General features: G+C 31.5%; 1 pseudogene; it reads left to right on the top strand.

Annotated features, from left to right (window-relative positions):
• The first annotated feature begins 272 nt into the window (after window positions 1–272).
• On the top strand, window positions 273–2925 carry LOC123204160 (annotated as a pseudogene).
• The last annotated feature ends 15067 nt before the right edge of the window (window positions 2926–17992 follow it).

Genomic DNA, 17992 nt, shown 5'->3' with positions numbered 1-17992 from the left:
GATCTGGCCTAGACACTGCATCTTCCCAAACGAAGACGATCGTCTTCTTAGACGTCTTCTTCTGAGATTATGTCAAAAATATTCGATATAAAAGCTCCTTAACGTGACCCGATATGTAGGCCCAATGAGTCATCCCAGTATTGGCCTGGCACGGCCGACCTAATCCACTACCACCTTAGTGTAATTAACCTAACGAAGAAAAGTCATAAGTCCAACCATACAATTTATATTTGAAACACTTTGACTTAGAAAAAAAAAAAAAAAAAGGAATTTCTTTCTTCCTTGTTGAAGACGTCCGAGGTATCAAATTAGAGCAATAAAATTCTTTCCTCTGCTGCCGAAAATTGCAGCAACATTTCCTAATCAATGGCTTATTTACCTCTCCCTACTCTAATCTTGCTTTGTCTTCTTCAATGGCTACCATGTTTGTCCGCGGCCAACATCAGTGTGGGTTTATCTCTGTCCACCAACGGTGATAACTCTTCATGGCTTTCCCCGTTGGGTAACTTCGCTTTTGGATTTCGCCAGCTTAACAATTCAAACCATTTCTTACTTGCCATCTGGTTCAACAAAATACCTGAAAATACTATTGTTTGGTACGCCGACGGAGATAACCCAGCTCCAAGAGGATCAAAAGTGGAGTTTTCAACCAAGGCCTCTTGCTTAAAGATCCTGAAAACCAAACAATATGGAGTACAAGTCCTTCCACCGATGTCGCGGATGAAGCTGCTATGCTTGACACAGGCAACTTCGTGCTAATAGGTAATGACTCTAACTATGTTTGGCAGAGTTTTAAGGATCCTAGAGACACTATCTTACCCACGCAGAGATTGGATTTGGGTAGTATGCTGATTTCTAAGCTGACAGAAACCAATTTCTCCAAGGGCAGGTTTGAGCTCCATTTTACCAATGGAAGCCTTGACCTCAATCCTGTAGCGTGGCCAACTAGATTCAATTATAAACCATATTATAGCAGTAATACTTACAGTGAAAATTCTTCTGAGTCTGGCCATCAGCTGGTTTTTAATGAATCAGCTGACATTTACATCGTGAAAACTAATGAAGCAATCGTTCAGTTGCCTTCATGGACAAAGTTAACAAATCCTAGTTCGGATTACTATTATCGAGCAACTTTGGACTTCGATGGAAGTTTCATAGAATATGCTTATGCAAAGACTTCCGATGGTAATCAGGGTTGGTGGCCTCTGCGAGGTGTTCCTCAGAACATGTGTTTGGCTATATTTCACGACATTGGCAGGGGTGGCTGTGGCTTCAATAGCTACTGCACAATTGAAAATGGGAGATATAATTGCAGCTGCCCACCTGGGTATGTATTTGTGGATCCAACTAACCGATTTAGTGACTGCAGGCCGACGTTCCGGCAAGGCTGTGAACCTAATGATGGGTCAAGAGATCCAGAAGAATTGTATGAAATAAAGGAAGTCAATGACTTAAATTGGCCACTGGGAGATTATGAGAGGTTGGAACCTTATGATCAAACAATGTGCGAAAAAGATTGCTTGCATGATTGCTCCTGTGCTGTTGCGATATTTGGTGGCACAATCTGTTGGAAGAAGAGATTGCCACTATCCAACGGGAGAGTCGAACCCAATACGTTCACAAAAGCTCTATTCAAAGTCAGGAAAGGAGATTCTCCAGAGTTTGTTGCCACTTCAGGCAGCAATAAAGGAAAATTAACATTATTGGGAGCTCTCTTATTGGGTGGTTCTGTATTCTTTAACGTTCTTTTGCTGGTGGCTTTTTGTCTAATTCTCTTTGTGTTGCTAAAGAGAAAATCTGGAAATTATAATTTCCAAGATTCAACCATGGCTGAATCAAATTTGCGTTTCTTTACTTACAATCAACTCAGTGAAGCTACAGATGACTTCAAGGAAGAACTGGGCAGAGGTTCTTTCGGTATTGTGTACAAAGGGGTCTTCAAAACTGGTTCAGGAATTGCCATAGCGGTCAAGAAGTTGGACAAGTTAGCTCAAGAAAGGGAAAGAGAATTTAAAACCGAAGTGAGTGCAATTGGGAGAATTCATCACAAAAATTTAGCGCAGTTGCTAGGATACAGTGATGAAGGTACTAACCGGCTTTTAGTATATGAATTTATGAGCAGTGGGACTTTGGCAAATATCCTTTTTGCAGTTCCGAAGCCTGACTGAAACCTAAGAGTCAGGATTTCCCTGGAGATTGCGAGAGGGCTTGTGTACTTACACGAAGAATGCAATGTTCCAATCATCCATTGTGATATAAAACCTCAAAATATACTTCTAGACCACTACTTTAATGCAAAGATTTCTGACTTTGGATTATCAAAGTTGTTACTCTCAGATCAGTCTCGAACACGTACCATGATCCGAGGAACTCGAGGCTATGTTGCCCCTGAATGGTTCAAGAATGTAGCTGTGTCTGCCAAAGTGGATGTTTATAGTTACGGTGTTATGCTATTAGAGATAATTTGCTGCAGAAGATGTGTGGAGATGGAAGCGGAGGAAGAAAGAAGGGAAATACTAATAGATTGGGTTTATGATTGCTATGTTGAAGGGAGACTAGATGTTCTAGTAAATGAAGATGAAACGGCTCTGGCAGATAAATGCTGGCTGCAAAAGTGGCTGATGGTAGCTATCTGGTGCATTCAAGAAGATCCTTCAGAAAGGCCAACAATGAAGATGGTGTTGCACATGCTAGAAGGATATTTGGAAGTTCCTAAACCCCCATGCCCTTATTCCTTAAGCTTGAGTTGAGTTGAAGCCACCAGATGGAGTATTTCATTTTTATTTGTTTACATGTAAGCATTGATGATACAATATTAGCTCTGTGAATATTCTGAATCAATTGTAAGGACAATTAGCATGTTATGTTATGTATTATGTAAAATGATGATTTTATTAGGGTAATGCTCTAAAGCCAATTGTTATATTTATTTATGTAATCTTTTTCGAGTCCTCTAAGATCATTTATCAAATTTGAGAACCTCTTATGCATGTCAGTTATATTCTCTTCTGAATTCAATGGAACAATACATATTCCTGAAGAGAAGCTCTATTCTAGATTTCTTCACTTAACTTGTACCTTCATGAGTGGTTTGAAAGATAGTCCATACCTCTTGAGCTGAATCACATAAGGACACACAATTAAATTTGGTTGAGTCTAATGCATAAAATAACATATTCATAGTCTTTGCATTTGAATTTATTAATTTTTCATCTTCCTCGTCAAAGTCATCTTTATTCTTAGGTAAACTTGTTCTATAGTCTCTCGGCACAAAGTTACCATTTTCAATTATTTTTCATAACTTATAGTCTACAGTTTGAATGTGAAGTTTCATTGTAATTTTCCATTGAGTTTAGTTTGACCCACAAAACAATGGTGGTCTTGTAGTGCTATGTCCTTCACCAAAAATAATGGTAGATGAACTAGCCATTCTAAATTATCGTAAACTCTAAAATTGTTAAATTTCACAATCTAATGTCCTAGCTCTGATACCAATTGAAAAACCCCCAAAAAGCTAATAATCTAGAGGGGGTGAATAGGATTATTTACAAATTTTAACCAAATAACGACTTTTGAACAAATTTATAAACAAGCTCAACCAAACATATAAACATAAAATCTTTTAAACAAATATTTAATCAAAATTAGTCACTTAAGCAATTTTAACAAAGGTAATCAAACAAAATCAATATTCAACAAATTATCACTGCACACATATACAGAACTTAAGGTAAAGAGAAAGAGATAGAAATGTTCAATAGTTTATAGTGGTTCGAAGTTTTCTCTTCCAAGCCTCCTACATCCACTTCTTCAAGCAACTCACTTGAAGTTTCACTCATAAAGATATTGTCTCTTTACAATCATTCTTTAGGATTTCACTCAAGTGTTTGAATATAGAAAATAATGTTTGTGAATGTCTCTACAAGGCTGATATAAGAAAATGAGCATAAATGTATCCCTCAAGAATTTGAGTTATGAGCTTATGAGAGAAATCGGAGAAGAAAATAGTATAGATTTTACATTAGCAATTTTCTATAACCTATTCCCCACCAAAGAGTCTTCAATTTATAGTCTTGGATCGATGAAATAGCTCATATGATAGTTGGTTGGGAGAATAGATCCGTTGAACATTGAAACCAACATTTTTTGCAAAAATCTGAAAGACACACGGGTGTTATACTTCAAAAGCGTTGCTTGAGGGATGGACGTCCATATTTCTAAGACGGGTGTCCTACCTTGCACCTTCAAAATTCTAGAACATTTCAGACATGAAAGGATGGGTAAGGGACAGATAGATGGATGGGCCTCCTTAATACATGAGGGTGTTTTTTTAAGGCACAGAGGCGTGTATTTGGTTTGACCATGTTGACTTTGCCTAAAACTGCATGGGAAGGATACACAACCACTTTCTTCGTGTTTGGGCTTGATGCACAGGTGTGTAGTCATGATGCACATACGTGTATGTCATGTTTCTGCATTTTTCAATTTGTGTCTACTTGGTAATGTTTTTTCACACATTCCTTTAACAATGTTAGATATTCAAACTTGTGTTTTTAGCATCATCAAAACACCCAGGGGTCAATAGAAAATAATATAAATTTTTCTTTACTTTATGCTTTACTTCAGTGGACATAGAAGACTTGGAAGAGAAACCTCTTAATCACTATAAACTCTTAAGCATTTATATCCCTCTTTCTTTACTTAAGTGTTGAATGATTTGATAAGTTATTGAATACTGTTTTTGTTTAATTGATTGTGAATATTGTTGAATCAATTCTGTGATAAGTTATATTAAGAATATTTTAGAATAATTATAACTAAAGACATTTAAGTAAAATAATATTTTAATTTTCTTTTATTACATCTAACCAAACAAAATAATTATTTATAACTTTTAAATTCTTATGAAAAAATAGTTAATTGAATTTTGTACTAGTAATTTAGCTTCTACTGGAAAAACACTTTGGTTTATAAAACAATTATCATTTAGAAAATTACAATTACCTCCTGTAGGAATATAAATATCAATTAACTAATGATAAAAAAAATTACTAAAGTGCAATTTAGTATGTGGTGCACTAATTTTAAAATAAGAGAAAAAGTAAATAATCATATCTCTTAATCAAAATAAATTATCATTCAAATTATATAAAAAAAATTATATAATTTTATTTTTTATTTTTATTATTTATTCCTCTCCTTAGATAAATTTAACTATGTAAGACAGTAAGACTAATGTCACTTTGGTTGAAGCCCATGCCCACACCTAATTTTTTATATAAATGTTTGTCTGTATTTTTTTTAGAGATATTAAAAAATAAATATTTACTAAATATATAAAAATATATATATAATTTTATATAAAAATAATAATAATAATATATTATAATATGATTGTATAAATAAACAAAATAAGGGTACATTAGTTATTATACAAAAATTTTATATTTGAGTTAATATTTTTATAAAATGTCTATCAAAATGAGTTAAAACTTAACTAATTTTTGTATTCTTTCATTCAATGTAAGGGGTGTGGATGAAGCCACGTTGAAAAAATGTAAACCTGTGGTTTCGCTTGGTGAGGACATTGACTATCATGCTCCACATTTGTATATATGTGGCATCCACATTTGGGCGAGTCAATTTAGTAAATTCTCATTTTTTTTAATTTAAAAAACCACATTATCATCCATCATTTCATTTCATTTCATTTATTTTCCATTCAAGGTTTAAACAATCATTTACTTAAAAACAAAGTCAGTTTAGTTTTTGATATGTCATCAACGGGTTTTAAACCTGTGCCCTTTTTGTTGTTTGGATACTTGACTTTTGTCACTTAAGTAATCGCCTGTGGCAAAATTTTGCCCCTTGGTAACATTTGGTTTATTGATTGTTAGTTTCCTTCCAAGTAAAAATTGAATTAATGTTTAACAATTTATCTGCTTTTTTACTGTTACGTTATTATGTTCTCTTACAAGAACGACTGAAATTTTATTCATAATTGACAGCTTGTACTGTTTTCGTGCTTTAATAACGATAGAAATGTAATTTATTTTCATGTTTAAAGACCTCGTTTTTCCAGTAATCAAAGTCTGTGTTAGTTAATGCTGCAATAAGCCCGGCATTTTGTCTTTCGTTAATTTCCTTTCCAGGATGATAATCACAAAGAGCAGACAATGGCAGTAAAAATACCTAAAAATGTTTCAGAGGAAGAAAAGGGGTAGCATTTAGTAATATTTTATACTTGCTAAAGCGCTCAGTCGCCGTATACTGACAAGCAGCAGTCAGTTATCTCTACGTAAATTACAAAATTCATCTTACACAAAATCCCCTCACAGTTCTAGCAACAACAGCGACATCGTATACAAAGTTAATCTCAATGAGTCATAGCATATACTGGTTGACATAAAGACATGGTGTCTATGAAACTTTCTGCAGGACCCAAAATTCCCATGGGTGATAAACCAATCTAACCAAAACATAGTCTCCTCCTTACTCTCTTAAAAAATCTGGCTTAATCTTGGTGAATTTCCTCAGCTGGTGGAAATTTATGTGTTCTATTTTTATTCCATTGTCAGTTACTTTTTTGACTTATCTTATTAAAGAATTTATCACTGGGTATGACTTGCAATTACAGAAACCAATATTAACTTTTTATTTTTGGTAAATTTGACGTTTTTAGTTAGATTTATGATTAGGGGGAAAATATTAATGCCCTAATACAATGAAAATATGGATAATTTTATGAAGTCGAAAATTTTTCATAATTAATAAACTAGTGTTTTCAAAATTGAATAAGATCAATCGATTTAGTCGATTAAACTGTGAATTATGTATGGTTTGATGTGATTTCACAATATGATCTAATATATATATAAATGTTAATTTATTTAAAATTATGTCAAATTAGGGAAAGTCTTTGAATTAAAAAAACTATTTAAAATCAATAACTTGTAATTAGTTTTTTTTTTAAATTTATGTAATAAAGTGTCAATTATTTAATTGATATATTTAAAATTATGTTTTATATATTTTATGTTAAAAATATTATAAATATTTGAACTATTTAAAAAATATATAATAATTTGATAATAAATTGAATTGGATAGTCATGTGATTGAAACGATTGAAGTGCAAATTAGTGAGATGACTAGTTTGATCACTGGTTCAATTTTAAAAATATTATAATAAACTTGATCAGGTGGTAGTAATGGTTGCAACCCATTAAACAAAAATAAATGACAAGTTACCCCCACCGACTCCAAATCTAATTATTTACACCCCTACCATTAATTTTTCACAATTAAAATGGAGGGAGAGAAGGTTAAAATAAGGGAAAAGGACAATTTCCCACCCAAGTTTTAGCCTAATTTCAAAAGTATATCCATGGCAAATGAAAAGTCTAAATACTCACTCAAAGTTTACTCTGTTAGGACACACCCACATATTTTCTGTTAGGGTTAAAAGGCAAATTCGTTATTTTATCAATAATATTAAATAATTAAAATTTTATCTCATTTTCCCCCTTCAATTTGAAAAACTAATGTTTTTCCCCTTAAATTAATTTTTAAAAAATTCACTTTTCCCCTCTGAAACTAACCACTTTCTTTGACGATGGCCAACCGACGATGGAGGAGTTTTCATCTAGAGGTCAACTTCTTGACGACAATCATTGTCCAAAGAGGACGATCGTCATCTAAATCTCTAGACGACGGAGCGTCGTCCATTCTGGGATGGCAGAGAGTCGTCGATTCTAGATGACACATTGTCATCCATTCTAGATGACAAGCGTCATCCTCATTGGATGACAAGGGTTGTCTAGAATGGACGAGGAGCGTTGTCCAAAGAATGGATGACGCTCTGTCGTCTAGTGAAGGTCGACGAGTGTCATCCAAATTTGGACGACTCTTGTCACTCTCCCTCCAGCCACGTCATCACCAGTGGCAAGAGGGAGAGTGAAAAAACATTAGGGATTTGAGGAAGTGAAAGTCACTTTTCAAAATTCAGGTATGAGGGTAAAATGTTAATTTTTAAAATCAGAGGGGGAAAATGCAATAAAATTATATAACTGTAATATAACAGTAAAATGATAGTTTTACCCCTATATTTAACAGAAAACTTAACGGTTGTTTAGAGATTGGTAGGTATTTAGATTTTTCATCTGTCATAGGTATATTTTTTAGATTGAGCTAAAATTTAGATGGGAAATGGTCATTTTCCCTTAAAATAGTTATTTTATTTTGTTACTTGACCAAAAATTTTATTTCCTTTAATTTTTTATTAAATGAAATAAAATTTCTAAAAATGCTTGTCATAATTAAAAATATTATTTTATTAATTTATGATAGGAAAAATAAAATAATGACAATAATGAAAAAATAAATAAGAAAGAGAATGTTTGAGAGGATGTCAAAAGTTGAAGTTGAAGAGTGGGGTGAAACTACTGTTTTTGAAAGTTATGGGTGGCGGCTAAGTTTGAAAAATATAGAAACCCTAGGTTTGAGGGTGAAATATTACTTTTCAAAGTTTAAAAACTTTAGATAAGAGTGAAATTGTTAGTTTCTAAAACTTAGGGGAGGGGGAAAAGAACAAGTTTTATATCTTTTAAATATAAATAGTAAAATAAATATTTTACCCTTACTTATAACATAAAAAGTTAACAATAGTTGGAATTGGTGGGAGTTTGGGTTTTTAACTGCCACGGATGTGATTTTGAATTTTAGTTAAAACCTGGTGAGAAATAATCATTTTCCCTAAATTTATTTAGTTTATATGTTAGGGCAGTATTTTTAAGGGCATTTGAGTTGTATGTTTTGGACTAAATTTTGTGCAATACATAAAGTATAGATCAGATTAAAAGTGATAGTAGGTTGTGTTGGATAAGGTCGGGTGGCTTCGAGATGACACACTATGCCTGTGGACCATGTTAGGTCTGTTGGCAAAAATACTAAAGCTTGTGACACAACCTGCTCTACAATGGGCATTGTGTCATGTTGGGTTTTTAACGGGTCGGCTCGCAAGCTTTTGACGAGTCAACCTATTAATTATATATATTTTTATTTTTTTTCAAATTTTTATTGGTTTTGTTATGTTTTTTAGATTTCTCATTCTAATCTTTTAGTTTTTCTTGTAACAACAATGATAAATAATTAATAATTTTAAATTCACGATATCTTTTAGTTTTCCCATAATATTAATAATAATTTATTATTACTTTTTGATTTTTTATAACATTAATAAATAGTTTAAAATTTCTTATATAATAAATAATTAATAAATTTAAAAAAATTATGCACAATATTGTGCTAGATTACGTTGGCTCGTAGGCCAAACTTTATGGCCCGCTACAATATGAGTCTTGCCCCAACAAGCCAGGCTAAGAAAAGAAGGGGCCTGGACTAGGCCTCGAGCCAACTTGACCTTCTTGACACCTCTAGATTAGATGAATGTTTTGGGCTGCATAATTATTTGTAAATAGATGTAAAATTTTAAGCAAATTGATCTATTTTATTTTAATGTTTAGCATTAAGTTGGGCTATAGCATGAATTTGGACCAGTAGTATAAAGTTTTTGGGTTTGCAATTATATTAATTGGTGGACTCATTTTAAGTAAAAAGGGCAATAAAATTAGCATGTCTTCTACTCAAAATTTAACATGATTTTATTTCATGTTCAACTTAATGTTTGATGAAAAATAAAATTATTACAATTTGATTATGTATATATGCATGTACCTTCAATGTCTAGAAACTATATTTCTTCGGAAAAATTAGACAGTTATGAATTTTATGTTCCATATGGATCATGTTTCCTATACAAAAATTTTTACTCCATACAAAGATTTGTTCTATATGGATCATGCTTCCTTATTGATGGTTTATATAGAATAATCTTGATCATGTTTTTGTTAAATCATTGCTTGTAGTGGACAATTTGTATTGGTTCAAGGACATTGTTGCTTGCTTAATGATTTTTTTTTGTGTGTGAATAAACATTTGAGTTATACATCCAAATAAAGGTTAGAAAGATCAGTGAAGTTGAGATTTTACAAAATCTTTATTTCACTGATCTTGGAGCATGCTTGGATTACATAAAGGGAAAGTAGACCAAGCATGCTATGAAAGGAGTTATAATAAGGACACTTCTTGAATAGTAAATAATGATTTATACAAAAATTTTGATGTTCTATCCATTGGTGCAAAAAAATGTTTCACTACCTTTATTGATGATTATTCACATTATAGTTATGTGTGTTTACTTAAAATTTTCTAAAAGTATTCCTAAATGAGATTGAGAAAACATTAAACAGAGAAGTGAAAATCGAAACATCAAATAAAGGTGGTAAATATTATAGAAAACATGATGAATCAAGATATTATCATGGTCCATTTGCTACCATCCTTGAAAAAGATGGTATATGTGCACAATATATTGTGATGGGTACATCTCAAACAAAATGATGTAACAAAAAAGAAAAATCAAACTTTAATTGATATGGTTAGGAGGATGATGAGTAACTCCTCCTTATCCAAATTCTTATGGATGTATAAACTAAAAACTATAACTTTTTTATTAAACAAGGTTCCGACGAAAGTAGTTCAAAAGACACCTATTGAACTATGGATGGGAAAGAAATCAAGTTTAAGGCACCAACATGTTTGAAGTTTCTCAATGATTATGTGGTTTACCCTATATCATTTTCCCTTTATCTTGTTTTGCTTCATCTCTGGTCCTTTGAAGGTGGAAAGATTTTCTATTATATCCACCTCTAAATCGAAACTTATTTCGTCCAGGACCTCATCTGCGCCCACGATGACTACTACTAGTAATTGGATTCACTTCAGGGAATGGTACAATACCAATGGGGTGTGTCTGATGGTTCCTTAATAATAATTCATTGTTTTGCTCAACCACCAATAAACAGGTCAGTTCAGCATATTTTTTAAAATTTCTTTCCTTATATTACTGCTGCAAAAGCATACTTGAGAGATGAAATGTGGAGAAAGTTTTTTCTAACATATTTTTTTCAGTTATTTTTTCTCCACATAGTCTCATTCGAGAGACAATTCTGAACATGACAGAGTTATATTCACTTACAGATTTAAAATCTTGTAAGCGTAAATGAGTTCATTCATATTGGGTCATTGGTAATGTTATTGATTTATGATGATCGAATCTTTCTTTTAGATTTCTTCATAATTCTAATAGATCAATAATATCCACGTATTCTGCTCGTAACCCTTTGTAGATATGATGACGAAGGAAAATAGTAGTTTTAGATTTATAAAACTAGAGAGAAAAGGAGGGGAAGCAGAGACGAAATTTGGGTGATTAAGAGTAATGAAAGAGATATTGAGTGCTTCAAAAAATATGTCAAAGTGATAGAAAAATGGAGGGTTTATATAGTAGTTTGCCGCCTCCCTTTTTACCTAATACATTGACTAACACCCCTTTTCTTTTCTTCTCCTACGTCAGCCTCAACAATTTCTTCCTCCATGTGCTTGCAACAATAAATGATTTCCCACCACTTTTTCTTGAATTGATTTGGTGGAAAGCCACCTGGATTTGTAACAGCATCCACATTTGGACGAGTCAATTTAGGATCAGTTGATTTCCGTGTTGAAAACCTCCTATGCTAATTAAAGGACAAATGATATTGTACATTGATTGAACCGAATGACACCCATTTCTAATTACCTAAAATGACTATTTTCCATCCAAGGTTTATTGAAATAAAAAATTCTCATTTTTTTAATTTTAAAAACCACATTATTGTCCATCATTTCATTTATTTTTGTTAGTAAATCTTGTTAAGTTAAAAACAAAATGATTGTTTTATGCAGATTTTGCTTTTATACTTTTTCTTTTCAAAATAGCACATGTTTGAGGATGAATTATAATATTTAAAAATGTTAGGTGTGTTAATAAAAATTTTGAGAGTTTTTAGAATTTTTAAAAAGGGAAATTATCAAAAATGGGCAAAAGTAAGGGGGCTTAAGCGAAATTGCCCAAAAAATTCAGATTAAAACAAAAATGTCCAACATTTGTGAAATGTCTAAACTACCCCTATATATAAACAAGGCAAAATTTCTTATTTCCCACTGTGAAACGTCCATTTTTACTGTGCAAATCCAAAGAAAAATAGACTTTTTTCCCACTGTCGTCCCACTGTGAAGCTGATTTCCGTCGATTTTCTTGCTTTCCGGCGAGCGAAAATGGTCAAGAAGGTTAGTATATCTTCCGTAATCTTGTTTGAATCAAGTTATTGTTAATATTATTGAGATTTGAGTGAGATTTTGCGGTTTGAAATATTAGGGTTTCGATTTTGTACAATGCTAAATATGTTTTGATTCTTGGGTGTTTTTGTTGAATTTGTTGAGGGGTTTTATGTTATAGCGTATGTAGATTCGATTTATGTTAAAATTTTAGGCCACAATGACCGATTTTTGGTCGAAAAAAGCCTCTGAAGCGATCTGCTATGCGACAGTGGGAACAGTGTTTCCCACTGTCATGAAGAACACCCACTGTGACAGTGGGTTAGGGGTGTTTAGTGGCTTTTTAAAAACATTAGGGATATGGCGGGATTATTGGTCCACTGTGGGCGTTTTTGAAATTTGCCATGTGTGATAGTGGGTTAGGGTGAAAATTTACTTTTTTGAAACTGTAGGGGCGGTAAAGATTCAAAACTTACTGAGGGGCAAGGGATAAATATTGGACCTGTTTGTAATAGAAATTTTTTTAGGGGTTAAATTGATATTTTCACATCTAGGGTTTCTCAACGCGTAGTTTTTGAATTTTATATCTGTTTTTTCTGTTTTAAGATTTTTTAATATGTAGTTTTCGAATTTGAGATTAAGTTTTAAGATATTTCAAGATATAATGATCTCGTATTTTTCAGATTTTCGAAGAATTTTTCGATTGTTTCCATTTTAGGGTATTTCAATTTTTAGAATTCGAATTTCAGTTCCGTTTTTTCGAATTTCACCGTTTTACGATATATCGACTCGTATTTTTCAGATTTCCGAAGAATTTTTCGATTGTTGTCATTCTAAGGTATTTCAACTTTTAGAATTCGAATTTCAGTTCCGTTTTTTCGAATTTCACCATTTTATGATATATCGACTCGTATTTTTCAGATTTTTTCGATTGTTGTCAATCTAGGCTTTTTCAACTTTTAGAATTTGAATTTCAGTTCTGTTTTTTTGAATTTTACCGTTTTATGATATATCGACTCGTATTTTTCAGATTTCTGAAGATTTTTTCTATTGTTGCCATTCTAGGGTTTTTCAACTTTTAGAATTCGAATTTCAGTTTCGTTTTTTTGAATTTCACCCTTTTACGATATATCGACTCGTATTTTTTAGATTTCTGAAGAATTTTTCGATTGTTGCCATTCTACGGTTTTTCAACTTTTAGAATTCGAATTTCAATTCCGTTTTTTCGAATTTCACTATTCTACGATATATCGATTCGTATTTTTCAGATTTCTGAAGAATTTTTTGATTGTTGCCATTCTAGGGTTTTTCAACTTTTAAAATTAGAATTTCAGTTTCATTTTTTTGAAATTCATCGTTTTACGATATATCGACTCATGTTTTTCAGATTTCTGAAGAATTTTTTTATTGTTGCCATTCTAGGGTTTTTCAACTTTTAGAATTTGAATTTCAGTTTCGTTTTTTCGAATTTCATCGTTTTACCATATATCGACTCGTATTTTTCAGATTTCTGAAGAATTTCTCGATTGTTGCCATTCTACGGTTTTTCAACTTTTAGAATTTGAATTTCAGTTCCATTTTTTTGAATTTCACCGATTTACGATATATCGACTCGTATTTTCAGATTTCTGAAGAATTTTTCGATTGTTGCCATTCTAGGGTTTTTCAACTTTTAGAATTCAAATTTTAGTTTCGTTTTTTCAAATTTCACCGTTTTACGACATATCGACTCATATTTTTCAGATTTCTGAAGAATTTTTTTATTGTTGCCATTCTAGGGTTTTTCAACTTTTAGAACTTGAATTTCAGTTCCATTTTTTCAAATTTCACCGTTTTACGATATATCGACTCGTATTTTTCAGATTTTTGAAGAATTTTTTGATTGTTGTCATTCTAGGGTATTTCAGCTTTTAGAATTCAAATTTTAGTTTCGTTTTTTCGAATTTCACCGTTTTACCACATATCGACTCGTATTTTTCAGATTTTCAAAGAATTTTTTGATTGTTCCCATTCTAGGGTATTTCAACTTTTAGAATTCGAATTTTAGTTTCGTTTTTTCGATTGTTAACATTCTATGGTATTTTAACGTATAAAATTATAATTTCAGTTTTGTTTTTTTCTTTTAACTGTTTTACAATCCTGAAATCTTATTTTTAAAATTTTGTGATCACCTTTTTTATTGTTTTGTATTTTTTATATTTTTATGATTTTTTCATGAAGACATTTGTTTACATATTTGCTATTTATGAATGACTAACGAATTTTGTAAATTTTCACAGGATATTTCTCGCAAAAGAAGACGTGTTCAAAGCGAGCTGTGAATCCCCGATGAGTCCAGACACTTTCGAACAAATCTGATATGTCGTGCACAGCGCACAGCTTTATCTAGGATTACGTCTACACTGACCCTGGAGCAGCCACGACTATTTGAGGAGAGGACATGTTTTGGGTATCTTCTTCATTTACCTAAGACCAAATTTTCTGGTATATTAGTTCATTCATTCCTACTATGGCAGCTACATTGATTCTTTGAAAATCTGTGGCGTGTTTATGTTACGATTTTTTGAGTGTTTGACGTTGTCACGGAGCTACGATTTCCCTCAAGAGTCGTCTACCTCTATGCGTCGACGTTTAGCGGCGCAGTTGTATTTTCACTGTATCGAGTAGCTCATGGATGTATATTTAGTTGACTCATTGTTTATTTATCGTTTTTCCTATGTTTAGATGTATATATTTATTGTATGTGCATATGTGTATGATTTACTTTATCTGTGGTTATATATGGATATGTGATTTGAGTGATGTTACTATTAGGCATGAGTTGATATATCCTAAAATGATGAAATTCAAAAAAACAGAACTGAAATTCGAATTCTAAAAGTTGAAAAATCGTAGAATGGCAACAATAGAAAAAATCTTCAGAAATCTGAAAAATACGAGTCGATATATCATAAAACGGTAAAATTCAAAAAAACAGAACTGAAATTCGAATTCTAAAAGTTGAAAAACCCTAGAATGACAACAATCAAAAAAATCTTCAAAAATCTGAAAAATACGAGTCGATATATCATAAAACGGTGAAATTCGAAAAAATAGAACTGAAATTAAAATTCTAAAAGTTGAAAAATCGTAGAATGGCAACAATAAAAAAATTCTTTGGAAATCTGAAAAATACGAGTTAATATATCGTAAAACGGTGAAATTCGAAAAAACGAGACTGAAATTCGAATTCTAAAAGTTGAAATACCCTAGAATGGCAACAATCGAAAAAATCTTCAGAAATCTGAAAAATACGAGTCAATATATCGTAAAACGGTGAAATTTGAAAAAATAGAACTGAAATTCGAATTCTAAAAGTTGAAATACCTTAGAATGGCAACAATTGAAAAAATCTTCGGAAATCTAAAAAATACGAGTCGATATATCATAAAACGGTTAAATTCGAAAAAACGAAACTGAAATTCGAATTCTAAAAGTTGAAAAATCGTAGAATGGCAACAATCGAAAAATGCTTTAGAAATGTGAAAAACACGAGTCGATATATCGTAAAAAGGTAAAATTTGAAAAAACGGAACTGAAATTCGAATTCTAAAAGTTGAAAAACCCTAGAATGGCAACAATCAAAAAATCCTTCGGAAATCCAAAAAATACGAGTCGATATATCGTAAAATGGTAAAATTCGAAAAAACGGAATATCGAATTCTAAAAGTTGAAAAACCCTAGAATGGTAACAATCGAAAAATTCTTCAGAAATCTGAAAAATACGAGTCGATATATCAAAATGCCTCCCAAATTTTAATAATATTTCATTTGACCCCTCAATTATCTATTCCTAAAATTTCATTGAGAAATTTATAATGCTTTTATAATGTTTAATATCAAAATACCCCCTAATTTTAATAAAATTTCATTTAACCCCTTCTAGTGAGTGGGAGGTTTATATAAATGAAAGGAAGGGTAATTTTGGCATTTTAAAAAAAGTCATGGGCATTTTTGCTTAGGAATAGTGAATTTGGGCATTTTTGCTTGAAAATAATGACTTTGGGCATTTTTGCTTAGTGGGAGGGTATTTTGGCCATTTTTAATAATTTCCCAAAAAAAAATAGACCAAATGACTATCTTTTACCTAAATTTTAATGTAAAGATAAATATATATCTGTGAGATTTCAAAAATTTAAACACTCACTTATAGGTTAACTACCGTTAAATTTTTCTATTAGAAATAAAGGTAAAATTGTTATTTTTTATTAAACCCTAAAAATTTATATCATTTTCTTTTTTTAGTTTAAAAAATTAATAATTTCCCCGTAAGAGTAAGTTTTGAAAAAATTATTTTTTCCCTTTAGGGTTTCAAAATCCTCCTTCCATTTTTTGATGATCAGCTTCGACCAAGCCATCTTTTTCCTCGGTTGGGAACAAATCCAAATTATGATGAAGTCCAACGAAATCGTTTGATTGATCTTCTGGACAATGACAAAGACGAGGTCTTTGTCGTCGTCTAGATCCACGATGACAACACTAGAAGAGTTCGTGGATTTGGACAATGATGACAACACCAGACTAGTTCATGGATTTGGATGACGACGAAGACGAGGTCTTCGTCGTCATCCAAAAGACCAATCAAATAATTCATCTCCTAGACGACTGCTTTCGTTGCCAGATGATTGCATTAGTAAGGTGTTGTTGTCCATCATCAACAACAGAGGAAGAGGATGGTTTGGTTAGAGTTGCTCACCCAAAAATGGAAAGAAGATTTTGAAACTCTAGAGGGAAAAAGTGATTTTTTAAAAACTTAATCCTATAAGAAAATTATTAGTTTTTTTACCCAAAAGGGGAAAATGATATAAATTTTTAGGATTTAGTAATAAAATGACGATTTTACCTTTATTTCTAACAGAAAAATTTAATCATAGTTAGCCCATGAGTAAGTGTTTAAATTTTTAAAATTTTATAGATATATATATTTATCTTTGTATTAAAATTTGGATAGAAAATGGTCATGTGGGCAAAAAATAATACTAACTATTAGAGATGTCGGTACCTCTCAAAGGTTTTACCCACCAATTAGTGAAAGACTATACAAAATATCTAAATAATAATATTTTTCTCCTACCACTTATTTATTTTATTAATATCCCAACTTTGAAATTTAAATATTATCTAAATCAAATATTTTATCTTAATCTCAATTATATTATCATAATCTCAAATATGTTATTCTAATCAAATATTTAAATAATTAATTTATTATTATTATAGAATCCTAACATTGCCTACCAATTTGAAAACCAACTTGTCATTATTGTGGGAAAATTAGAATTTTAATTCTTTTAATATTGTTTTTTTAAGGCATCAACTTTTGTGATTTTTGTTACTTATTTTCTTTTTGCCAATTTGAAAAAAGAAACACTTCCCATCCTGCCATTATTCCAATTACTACCTCAAGACTCACAAGGACTACGTAAGTCTAATTGAGTATGTTGTCAACCCGAAAAACTAGATTTTCTCATGAGTAAGCAATAAAGAGAATAATTTCTGTTTAGGAATGAGTTTAATTAATGTAATATATAGCTTTTAGGATTTTTTTTTTTTTTTTTTTTGTCTAAGTTTTCTAGAAGTAGAAATCCTGATTCTACTTAAACTTGTTTTTTGTTTTGGTGCTAACTTAATTTAATTGAGTCATTGTTGTCTAGTCTAAATAGGAAATCAAAAGCATATATGAAGAGGCATGAATCTTTGTAATTTTCATCAATTCAATTCAAACGAAGTGAAGTTCA

Source organism: Mangifera indica, chromosome 20, assembly GCF_011075055.1.
Source record: "Mangifera indica cultivar Alphonso chromosome 20, CATAS_Mindica_2.1, whole genome shotgun sequence".
NCBI lineage: Eukaryota > Viridiplantae > Streptophyta > Magnoliopsida > Sapindales > Anacardiaceae > Mangifera > Mangifera indica.
The sequence above is the reverse complement of the archived record's forward strand: the minus strand, read 5'-3'. Positions and strand labels throughout refer to the sequence as shown.